Below are 13,090 nucleotides of genomic sequence, written 5' to 3'. Positions count from 1 at the left end.
GGATCTGCGTAAAGGTAGAATGCATTATTTTTCATCAGTACTGTGGAATAATAAGTTGAACGCTTATGTTTAACATTATAATATCAAGAAGGCATATGTCAAATTGATTATTGCCAGATGAGAAGTTTTTAACACAATTGTTTCCTGAATTGGTGAATTCCTTGTGAGTTTTTACAGGAAACAATTCTACACCAGGATTTATTCAACATTTTTATATATATTCTAGCAATACACGTAAGATAGTACTAATACAACCTGCACTAACACAAATATTAGTAGAGTGATAAATAATGATGAAAGCAAGGCAGTGGTACAGATTATTTGATAAATGAGGTGCATTCAGGTAAAATGCACAAAGGATTTGAAGGGTTTGTGTGGGACTTCACTGTCTGAGTGGAGACAGAATGCAGGCCAATATCAGGTTTATATACTGTTTTTCCATTGTGATATGAACTTCTAACATGATATTATTGGTAAAAAGGCTTATGTGATTTGTGGCACCATAAAAAGGGAAGTAATGAAAATATATTTTGTCTACAGAGATTCATGAGACCAATTATTGGGTCTATATTTTAAAACATATGCGTATGTTTAGGTATAGGATTAGAAGGAACTTTGCAGGTTATCTAGGTCAACCCTCTGATATCGCAGACACCAGTCTGTATATAAGTCTTTGAGACCAGACAGATGCATCCAAGGCTACTGAGGGAGCTGGCTGCTGTAAAACTGGAAATCAGTCACCAGTGAAATGTAACGGTATTTGAAAAAATACACAAGGTTCTTGTCTGCAAGATCTGGCTTATATTCTCTCTCTGTATATATACAGACTGCATTTGTGTTAAGGTCTATGATCTGAATGTGTATCACACAGATAAATGCACTTACTTTCTCAAAAACCAAAAGATTTAGGAATGTTTTATTTTCAAAATGATGAGAAGCTGATTTATAGCTCATTGTCATGCACATCTATGCTCTAAAAAGTATTTGGAGTTTGTAACCCATTCAGCCAGTGGATTTAAGACCTTAAGTTAAGCTGATTTTAATCTCCATCAGGATCAATATGGTAGAAATGGGATGAAAGCCTTGTGATTTTGAGTAGTGAGGAACAGATTATGAGTGGAAATGATAGGTGGGAAACAATAAGGTTTTTCCAGTCTAAGTTTGGAAAAATGCTTCCAAACCCAGATATCTTCATTAAGGTTACTCTGTTGCGGACTGACCCTTCTTAGTCACAGGAGAGAATCTGAAAGTTATTGTTGGAGAAAGGCAGATTTTACTAACAATGCTGCCTTTCTATCCTGATTTTGATTTGTAAATGATTCCTTCTAGGGCTCAACTAAAAATATTCTTCCATAATGCAACCTTAGTTGCTACATATCAGTGAATCTTGTTCATTTGTCATTTCTGTTTTGTCTAACTGCATTGCAGCTGAGCTCAAACCGTAGGAATTGCTTAATATAKGTCTTTTTTACATAACCTTACAAGGTAACCCCACTAACGATGCATAGATGTTTTGCCTCTCTTCCTTGCCRTGTCTCTGTACCAAACAGCTAGTAAGAGGATTAATGTTAAAATTGCAAGGAATATTCTTGTATTTCAGGGATCTTGCCTGGTTCCTGTGAATGGGAAGGCCATAACATACAGGGATGTTATGCTTTATGCGTTATATGCATAAATGCGTTATACGTATGCTTTATACAATTTGGGTACTTGCTGACTCCAAAACTGAGAAATAGTTGAGGATTCCTGAAATGTAGTTCACAATAAAGCAAGGCTCACCTGAAAGAGCATTTTTCATTTGTGCTATTAACCTTTTTGGTTTACATGCATTTAATCTCAGTGGCCTTTAATGATGAGAAGGCAGCGGATGGGTTTTACTAGAGACAGGAAAAGCGAGGGAAGCCTTAGAGCTGGCAAAAAGAAGTGGGGATAAGGATTGGTCTCTGGAACAACTGGCTTTGTTTCCAGCAAAAGGGGAGGCAGCTGCCCATTCAGCCTCAGGATTGTTGCTTTGCTTAGACAGCTTAGACAGACAAGCTTTTGCCTACTTCGTGAGACTTACTGTCTGCTTAGGATGAAATTGGGATGAAGATGGGTCTGGGAAGTTAGAAGAAAGCCTTATGGCAGCTGATCTGGTACATGTGACCAGAACTAAACATATTTGAAGAAGGAGAAGATTTGGGAACGGTGAAAGTTTTGAGATGCTTTCAATAACTGCCAGGTCTAGCCCTATACATATTCCAGACATCAGCCATTGCTGCTCAGAAGTGCAATAGGACAAAGAAAAGCACTGACAAATTCAGTACCATTTTACTAACTTACCTGATCATTAATGGTCATAATTAACGTCAGATAATGTATTATTTCTCTACTTACCCTAAACCTTCTATCATGTTTTGAAGGATATTATCTGGGAGGTTAATCTCCAACCCTTTTTCTCAGTTCCCAGGATTAGGTACTGAAGGCATTAACTCACTTTGAGAGTTGAGTATGGCAATTAGAAATTGAGGAAACTGCACCACTGGTCTGCCCAGCTCTTACAGACCTTCCCTTTGCTAGAAGGGAATCCCATCAGAAACTTATTGGGAAGAGCACTACAACAACTCCCTTTGTCTGCATGGTGCCACGGGGAGGCCTGCCTGCATGGACCAACCGTAACAGGTCCAGAAACTAGTTAGGATGCCACTGTTACGGGCAGGATGTTGAGCTGGGGTGTTGAACAAACACTAAACCCTGCGGATAGACAAATGAAAGCCAAATAGGTATATCCTTTGGAAACTCTGCTGTTTGCTGTCGTCCTACATAGCTGTTCCCCTAATCCCTGCCTTTGAGCTGTGATGCCTACAGAAGGCAATGACCCCCTACAACCCACACATAGGTCTCTTATTCCTAGCTCAGACTCTGGGYTGGTCTCACTTGAGTTCACAAAAAAACACAGTTATGAGCAGTCTGGGTTAGGCCAGTGCATCACGGTTACTCTCTTGGATTTAAAGTATGAGACACATGTAGCCCCACCTCGGGATTGTGCATCTATGCCTCTTGACCCTGGAATGGGTCAAGGAGCTGCTGTAAGTAAACCAGCTAATTGACAGTGCATAGGTCCAGCCCTCATCCAGACATCCATCCCTCATTAATCCATACAGTGAAGTCACCAGCCTCTGCAGCAAAAGCAAGCATCTAAAACCCTGAAAGTATCATGATACTAACAAGAAAGCATTAGAGTGGATTAGTATATAAGAAGGGCTGGAACAGACAAATGAGACATGAGGAAATTCCTAGAMAGATGTTTCTAGGGTTTCAGCAAAGGCTTGCAGGCTGGGGGTCCCTTGCATGGCAGCTCCACACAAATGTGCCTCCAGGTCCTGTTCCCTGTGGCACRCTGAGAGCCTGCAGCCAGCAGCTGGCACAGAGTACTCTGTGAGGTGGCCACTGGCAGCTATCCAGCAGAGAGGTGTGGATGTGGCTTAGGAGCCTCTCCCTCACGTCACCAGGCTTGGAGCCCTTTTGCCTTGATSAGATTCAGGCTATCAGAACGAGGAATAACCTCTTCAGTGTGCTACCTCACCTTCCTCATGGGAACTCAGTTACCAAGCTTCAACGTTATGCTAATACAGATAAGAATATTTTAGCCATATCCCCACCGTGGCTGGAATCAGCCACCTTCCCTATTCTATTATTTGAACTGACCTCTTCAGATCCAGGCCTTTCTCTTTCTCTCACAGGTCTTATGCTGTTGTCCCCAGCATGACCTGTTATGYGCTTTTTCTGTTATCATAACTTACTTGGAACTAGCCCGTTACACAGCCAGCTTACAATCATTTTTGAAATCTCAAAATAACACTGAACAACAAATAATCTTAAATGCACTTAGCAGTTTGAATTCATTGTGCTGGCTGCCAGCCCCCACATTCAAATCACATGGCACATAAACGTGAGGTTTGTCACTTACATGTAACAGCAGAAGGGAAGGTACTTACCAGTGCCAGATGTTTGCTTTCTTAGGTTATATCCTGATAACAGATGAGCTGGATACAAAGTCCAATCACATCAGCTGGGTCACRTTATAGTAATCTTTGGAAGGATTTCCTGAGGCTTTCTCCAGCTTCTTCTTTGCTGTAGCGTGTCTGTTAGRGGTCCTCCCCCTTGAGCTGTGAAGCCTACATTATCCAGATCTGAGTATACACCTACCCCTTCTTCAAAACACCAACAGAAATTGTGATTTTAGGATGTTCCTTTTTCTTAGTACTTATAACCGTAAGAGCTACCCAAGCAGGTTTTACTAGGGATCATATTAACTCTAAAGAAATTCAGGATTAGGCAGTGCTAGTGGAAACAGAGTTACTAATGTGGCTTCATTTCATTCCGTTGCCTCTGGAAGGAGTGACAGTCGAATTGTGGGGATACCCAACTGAAAGCTGATCATTTTATTTTTGGTAGTGTTCTTTTTCATTTCCCTTGATTACCTGGGCCAGCCCACAAGGGAGGGTGCAGATTCAGAGGCAACGAATTGGGCAAGAGCCCAACAACTTTGACTTATATTAGCTTAAGCTGCCACAGACTGAACCCTCAGTTTTCATCAGCAAAAGGAAAACTGAAATGGCAATACATTGCCATTACAATAAATTCCAGAATACAGCTAGAAAAGTGCAATGGATAAGAAGATTTTGAGGCTTCCTGTGCCCACTGTTCTGAGCAGGGAGTAGGAAAATAGTAGAGAAAATGAACTCWTGTTTAACAGAGAAAGTTGGAGCTGCTTCTGAGTCTACTTATCTGTTTTCTTCAGCTTGACCTAGCTAGTACAGGCTTGGTGAATCTCAAACTCTCTAACCTGGCAAGTCTCAAACCCTCTAGCTTGAAGTAATTAAAGGGGATTGGCAGCACARAAATGGTATAGCAGCTACTGGAAAAATACTTATCATCTTCCTGACAAATTTACCAGAACATTCAGGATTTTTAAAAAGTCACACAAAAGAATAAGTTTTTCAGGAAGAAACATGAGCTTGGATGGGATAGGGGAACTCACTGCAAACCACAGCATCCTTTAGAGTACCTCCAGTTAATTAGCTTTGCTGCAATTAGGCCTCACATTTGTGCTAAACACAGAAGTCCAATCTTAATGAATCTCAGGGCTGACTGGATCATATCAGTTATCTAGGGGGCTAGACAGCTTGTGCCTTTGTGATTGTTGGAATCAGACAAGTATAATAACCCTCAAAATGGCCCAACCCTGTCATCTACCTGTGCAGTGAACACAACATTACTAGTGTAACTAAAGCTTTTGTTTGCATGAYAAACTATATTTTTGGGAGAGGCTTTCTGTGGAGGTGAGCTTTATCCACACAAAGGATTTTGCTTYATAGCTATGTGTATTTCTACACATCTAATCACTATTACTGCTAGACAAATGCTGCATATGGATGCAGACAGCATAGGTATGGCCACTTAACCAAAAAAGCATGTACTTTTCATCAAGGCAAAGCATCAACCTGTTGGAAGTATTGAAAGGCTAAGAGCCAACAACTAACAGTGCAGTCAGGAGTTAAAGCTCATATCAGATTGTACTGGAGGGAATGTAAATAAGTTAAAAAAACCAAGTGATTTCTACTTAAGTGATGGAAGAATTGAAGTCACGTAAAACTCACTTGAAGGGGACCTGTTACAAACATATATCTCTGCAGAAATCTGCATTCGGGGGCATCTAATATKTATATATGATGATAATAATAATATAATGGGGCCTCCCTCTCATGGTGTCTTGTTTAATAAATCACTGAAATATAGAAATCCTGTTTCTTTAGACCTTCCAGGTTTATATTGTTCTACCATCTGACAGGAGGGTTCTCCTTAAACCATGATAAACACGTCTCGTAAGGCCAGCCTTGCCTCACCTGTATTATAGCAGAGCTTTCTCCAAGTGCTCCCTATCTGAGATAGGGATCAGTCCATCTGCCTAGTGCTATGAGAGGGCTCATCACAGGGCTCCTCTGCAAGCCTTGGCAGAAGGGTCCACAAGGCTTGGGGCATGAGAAGGGCACAGCGCTCTGCTGTGTAGCCTTGATACACCGCACACACAAACCAGCCCAAGAYTGAAAAGAGTAAAGCACTAAGTGGAACATGACTAAGAGAAAACAGATATTGAGAAAGATGAAAAATGCATCAGAGTATGTTAACCAAGGAGGAAACTGTAGAGGTAAAGAAGGGAAAAATACTAACCATGACAGGGAAGGCAATATTTTCAGAAGTTTTATTCATGTAAATCTCAGCTAGCTTGCTCATATGGGGTGGGCAGAGCCCCAGTCTGACTGGAAGCAGGAGCCTGCATTACTTGCAGCTTGTCTGCAGCTGTGGTTGCGTCCATGGCCCTGGAAGTGCTTGATGAGAGCAGAGGGTGCTGGAGCCCCACCTTCTTGCTTTCCTTACACCATCATAAGTCTAGGTCTGTACATACACTCAGAGCAATTGTGCACAATGGCAAGCTGTACTTTCAACTATCCAGCAGACTGTGTGTTTCCTGGGATTTCCTGCCCTGTGTTTTCTTGTCCTGAAAACACAGTCTCTTCCACATGGTTCGCCTCCTCCACTGGCAGAAATGAATGTAGGAGACTGTAGAAAATGCTAAAAGCCATAGGCAGTGAAAGGAATCTCCAACTCAGAAAACCAATATGARACTGAACCATGCAAGAAATTGTTTTGAAGGAGTAGCAGGAGTATCGGGCATCACACTATAAACAATGCAGGCAAGGTAACAGTAGGACAGCAGCACATCTAGCTAGGTCAGGATCATAAATGATTTCAAAGGAAAAAGTGTACTAATGAGATCCACAGGCAATATTATGTATTATGCTGGAAGTGCAAAGAAACAGATCAAAGACTTAGATGAATGATCTAAGAGAGATCAATGAGATTAAGTCTGGAGAATGCAGGCCAGTCTGTCTGAGAGAGTGACTTGAAATTTAGGTACTCTGAGTCATCAAAGCCTAGAAATGCCTGGAGGCATAATCCTGACCCCACTACCAGGTTTCTCCTGGCTTCAGTAGAACAAGAATTATGTGCAGTGTATTCTAGAGAGCAACGAATATAAAGCAGGGGTAATCACCTTGTATGGCATGGAAAAGACAGGCTTATCTGTCCTGTATGGGTAGACTTTTTCCATATAACTCTAGGAGAAGGAGACATAACTCAGATGAAGAATAAGTGATGAAAAATTGTAATTTACTGCCTCACTTGTGAGCATGTGGATACAATATAGGCTGTCATGGTACTAACATGCTGTTCTGCAGTAACTTTCTTGTGGAGACTTTTTTTTAACTACAATAAATGTGAAGAATTTAATTTTTGAGTGGCATGGAGAAAGTAGATAGGTAACAGCTGTTTATTTTATAAGTATCATAGAATCATAGACTCATAGAATCAGTAAGGTTGGAAGGGACCTCTGGAGATCATCTAGTCCACCACCCCCCCCCCCCGGCTCAAACAGGGTCACCTAGAGCATGGTAGACAGGGTTGCGTCCAGGCGGGCTTTGAAGATCTCCAGAGAAGGAGACTTCACAACCTCTCTGGGCAACCTGTGCCAGTGCTCCGTCACTCTCACAGTGAAGAAATTCCCCCTCACGTTCAGRCAGAATTTCCTGTRCTTCAATTTCTGCCCAYTGCCTCTTGTCCTGTCACTTGGGACAACTGAAAAGAGTTTGTCCCCATCCCCTTGACACCAAGTACTAGAGTTAAGCACTAAGAATAAAAATAGTAGGTGTTTGATTCAAAACCAAAACTGGATGTAGTTAAATTACTATCCTACCACAGGCTGTTGTGGGTGCTAAAAATTCAAATTGATACAAAAAGTGACTGGACAGAGTCATGAAAAARGAATCCACTCATGGCTAACAACATGACTTCTGACTCAGGAAATCCTGTAACCACAAAATGTTGGAGGCTGTCAGAGTATACTGGGAAAAGGTACCTATATTTTTGTTGTTATTAACTCCTTCCTCAAGAATAGAATATGGAGCTGGGTGGCCTGCCTTTGTATTGTTGCTTTTATGTTCTCAAATGCTTATCTGTCTTTCATTAAGGGATTGTAAAAGCTTGTACTACAAAGCTTGTTTGCTCTTCTGTAATTGCTTAGCCTGAGGTGCTAATGGGTGAGAGATATTACTTCACTAGCTGAACAGTATGTAGGCCTGCATTTATTCCCACCATGACACAGATATTGAGGACTATTTTGCCAGAAGGAAATACCAATAAATTGCAACTGTTTTGGAGAAGATCTTCAAGGTGACAGAAGTTTAGATAGATGAACTGAGATGACCTGTTTCCTAAATAGTAAGTAAATGCCAGGTATGTAGCTGAACATTGATGATAAATATCTGTGTAGTATAAATAAGCAGGTGATTAAATTTTTTTTGCTATAGTATGTGTCAGTGAAAAAGTGAGAGTAAATTAAAAAAGTGCTCATTTAAGCTGTTCATTGGAAGAGCAATTGAGAATACAGATGCATAGCCTGAGGGGTTCCCCTAAGGCAAGGGGTTCTCGCTATGGTGTAAAGACAGAATGGCAGACCTCTGGATCTCTCTGACATTTTGCTGACTTTATATTCATCTCTCTCAGCACTAGTGCAAGGTACAGCCTGAATTAAGAAAATTATTGAAGGATATCAGCTAATACCACGAATATCCACTAGATGCCACTGTGCCATTTTTGAATCTATGTGTGACTACCGACCCTTCAGCAGCAGCTTAGTTGCTTTTAACTGGTAGTGATCTCAGCACAAAATTTTCAGGAAGGGTGTATGTGTGTGCACATATCACAGAATCATAGAATCAGTAAGGTTGCAAGGGACCTCTGGAGATCATCTAGTCCAACCCCCCTGCTCAAGCAGGGTCACCTAGAGCATGTTAGACAGGGTTGCATCCAGGCGGGCTTTGAAGATCTCCAGAGAGGGAGACTCCACAACCTCTCTGGGCAACCTGTGCCAGTGCTCCGTCACTCTCACAGGGAAGAAATTCCCCCTCACATTTAGGCAAAACTTCCTGTGCTTCAATTTCTGCCCGTTGACTCTTGTCCTGTCACACAGAGCAACTGAAAAGAGTTTGTCCCTGTCCCCTTGACACYCTCCCTTCAGGTACTTRTACACATTGATAAGATCCCCTCTCAGTCTTCTCTTCCCCAGGCTGAAGAGGCCCAGCTCTCGTAGCCGTTCCTCAGAGGGCAGATGCTCCAGCCCTCTGATCATCCTCGTAGCTCCACACTGGACTGTCTCCAGTAGCTCCATGTCTCTCTTGTCCTGGGGAGCCCAGAACTGGATACAGTACTCGAGATGAGGCCTCAGCAGGGCTSAGTAGAGGGGCAGGATCATCTYCCTCGACCTGCTGGCAACACTCTTCCCAATGCACCCCAGGAGACCATTGGCCTTCTTGGCCACAAGGGCACATTGCTGGCTCATGGTCAATTTTTCATCCACCAGCACTCCCAGGTCCTTCTCTGCAGAGCTGCTCTCCAAAAGGTCAGCTCCCAGCTTGTACTGGTGCCTAGGGTTATGTAACCCAAAAGAGACTTAAAAGAATACTATCATAGAAATGATAGTGACAATGTAAGTTATTCACTATCAACATAATGCTAATAAGACTGTTTATTTGTTACATAATGGAAAACAGAAACAAATGGTCACTACCTTGTTAAGAACCTTGTAGAGCTCTTCTGCAAGTTCCTTTTTGCACTCAGCCTGAGTTTTCACATGCCYGTGTCTGAACTTGGGAACAGACAGTAAAATCCACACAGGGCAACTAAGTTGGGGCAGAAATGCACAAAAGTGCTGTAAAGTGCTTAAGCACTAGTAAAAAAAAAAAAAAAAAAAAAAAAAGAAGCCTCTTCCAAGTTGCAACAGGCTCTCACCTGTTTACAATTGTAATGTTGCCTCTGTTGTTATATTTTACCTTCTTGTAACATGTTACCTGTGCAGTGTTTATGACCTGTTTAATCACTGCTAAGACAGAATGATAAGGATTTTATTGATGTTAGAAAATTCTGGTGAGGATAAGCCACATTAGCCCCAGGGTAAGAGATTCCTCTGAACTAAGTATTCCTGAGAGAAGATTCAGAACATTAGCCCTTAGTTTACTTCTGAATATGCTTTCTAGTCCCCCTGAAACTGTTGTTTTGTACTGTCTTTGTCTCTCARCTCAATTCTAAACCTAATCCTATGGTGTCCCTTGGCCATGGCACTCCAGACCTTTCCCCAGTTAAAAAGTCTTAAAGGGAAGATACTTCTTGGAGCCCTTTCTTTTGTTTGGCAGCCTCTTCTGGTCCTGCTCTAGGTACAGCTATGGTCTTTTTCTTGATCTCTGACCTAACCTTGACTCTAGTAATAGACTAATCCATAGGCTGGAGATCCTGCTCAGTCCAGGAACTAACTATTCCTCAGAAAAGAAGACTAGTGTAGCCTGCACTTTACTTAAGTGTTAGGCTGAGAGAAAGAGAAAACCCAGAGCTACCGCAGGAGTGAGGCTGGAAGAAATCTTTCAGCCCTTTGCTTCGAAAGATGCTTTCCAGCTCTCCAGTCCAGCTGTAGCTTTGGATTTTTTTTTCCTGAGCAGAACCCTGGTACTACACTGAACTTTAGACAGAGTACCCAAGTCTTTCTTCCAACTACACAGTCCTCATGTAAGAACTCTTTGTGGGCCTGAGGTTTTTTTAGCAGCTGCTTTCCAGTGCCACACCAGTAGCAGCTCTGGACTTTCTCTCAACATCCAACATTAGGCTGAGCCATGGTCCAGAGACCATGTAGACTGGAGGACCACATCAGCACCTCTTTTTCTTTTTAGCTGGTGATTCTCCAACATGAAAAGTTTGTGGTATATTTGACTGAGTGTGTACATGTGTGCAGAGATGTATCAAATGAGAAGTTTAAGAGAGCAATAACTTACAAAAAAAATGAGTACGGCTTGTTCATTATCAAGATAGTACTAACAAGGTGAGAATATTTGATGTTATGTATTGGAAAACAGAAAAAAAATTATGGCTGTTGCTTTGGAAAAAATCTTGTGACTTAGTCCTAGCATTCATATTTGCTCTCAGCCTGATTTACCACATGTCAGTCTTTGTGAGCTTATAAATAGCCAGTGCAACCCCCAATGAGGAAACAGTGCAAGGGAATGACTGTATCAGAGCTCTGTAATACATTTAAACGTAAGTTAAAAAACATACAAATATGCATATACGTGTACACATACACACATACATGGATGTGTATATATATATATACACATATATATATATGTATGTGTATTCCACCTGGAGAGGAGTAATCTCTGCACCAGTACACACTAGTGGCAAACTGTCTGGAAAACAGYTTTGCAGAGAAGTTGACCATGAGCAATATGCCTTTGCAGCAAAGAAAGCCAACAACCTCCTGGGCTGCATTAGGCAGAGAGTTGCAGAAAGTTGAGGGAGGGGATCCTTCCCCTCTTCACAGCAATAGTGAGGCCACATCTGGAGTGCTGCATCCAGAGCTGGGCTCCCCAGTGCAAAGAAGACACTGGAGTGAGTCCAGCAGAGAGCTACTAAGATGATGAAGGCACTAGAGCATCTCTCATATGAGAAGAGGCTGCAAGAGCTGGGCCTCTTTAGCCTGGGGAAGAGAAGACTGAGGGGGGATCTTRTCACTGTGTATAGGCATCTGAAGGGAGGGTATAAAGAGGATAGAACCAGACAGTGACCAGTGTGTGTGAATACCTAATGGGAGGGAATAAAGACAGCAGAACTAGACTCTTCTCAGTGCTGCCCAGGACAGAAGAAGAGGTAAAGAGCACAAACTGAAATAGAGGAGATTCCACTTAAACACAAGAAAACACTTTTTTACTGTGAGTATTTCACACTCATTCAATGTGTGAATGAGGATGGGAAATTGAGAGATAATCAAATCACAAATGTACACTTAGTTTTGGCTGTTTATTCTGCATTGTCTRATGCTCCTGCTGCTCTCCCAGTGGGATGCATTTAATGTCCTAAACATTAATACTGAACAGTGGAGTTCAGTATTGACTGCTGGGGCAGAGACCCCAGTAAATTAATTTGGTGCATGAAGGCACCCTGCTCCACTCTGAGGCACTGTGTGCACATGAACAGTAGGTACATCTCAGCAAACATATCCAGAGGGAGAAATCTGTAGATGTGCTACAGGTGGAGTAGGTACAAATTCCGCTGCCCCCCCCTCCACTCCCATACCCTCACAARGAAAGAGCTGAGTGAATTGTTTTGATCTAAGATAGCTCAGGTTCTGCTGGAGAGTGCAAAATTGTGGTGGCAAAAGTGTATTTCAACATGCTATTTTTCCTGCAGCCCTGTAGCTCTATCCTGTTACATTGCTGTTGTGCACTTGAGCTTTGGGAGCCACCAAGAGGAGGTATGAATTGTCATGGCAAACCACAGAAACTAAGGGAGCTTTGGATGCAGGCATGTATCTGCATTTATTATAGCTTATTTACTTGACAAGCAGGAGGCGCTACCGATGCTGTTCAATTGTCTCTTTCCAAGAGCCAAGACAGATGGGACTCCCAGAAGCACTGACTGCTTTAAATGCACTGCTTCTTCCAGGCATATGTCAGCTTTAATTTGCGATGCTGTGAAGCTAAGTATTGTCTTTTTGCATATATTAAAAACTTAGGAAATTGAGAGTACTCTGTTGACACTGGATTAAAATTCTGCACTTGATTTTGACTGCAAAAAGCTCATATGCCTCTGGCTTTAGTACATAATTTCATATGGATTGGAAATCACCTTTTTCCACTTTGCAGGCATAAATTTAKAAATTGAACTGTTACCCTTCCAGTAATACAAAAAAATGTTTCCTCTGTTGCAAGGAACCCCACAAAGTGAATCTCTTTGTCCACTGGAATGGGCTAGACCCCTCCAATCATTGCCTGTCCAGATCAAGACAGCAGTAATATTCTCTTAAAAGACATTTTTTTCCCCTATTACTCTTTCTGAACTATGTCTACTTTTCAGCCTGGTATGACAGTGACACTGTAATAATGATTTGATTTGTCCTCTCCTGGCAGTGAAAAGGGGCAATGCTTTATTGCCAGATGTGACTGAC

This window comes from Rhea americana, unplaced genomic scaffold, assembly GCF_003343005.1.
Source record: "Rhea americana isolate MKP2758 unplaced genomic scaffold, rheAme1 scaffold_300, whole genome shotgun sequence".
Lineage (NCBI taxonomy): Eukaryota > Metazoa > Chordata > Aves > Rheiformes > Rheidae > Rhea > Rhea americana.
This window is presented reverse-complemented; position numbering follows the sequence as displayed.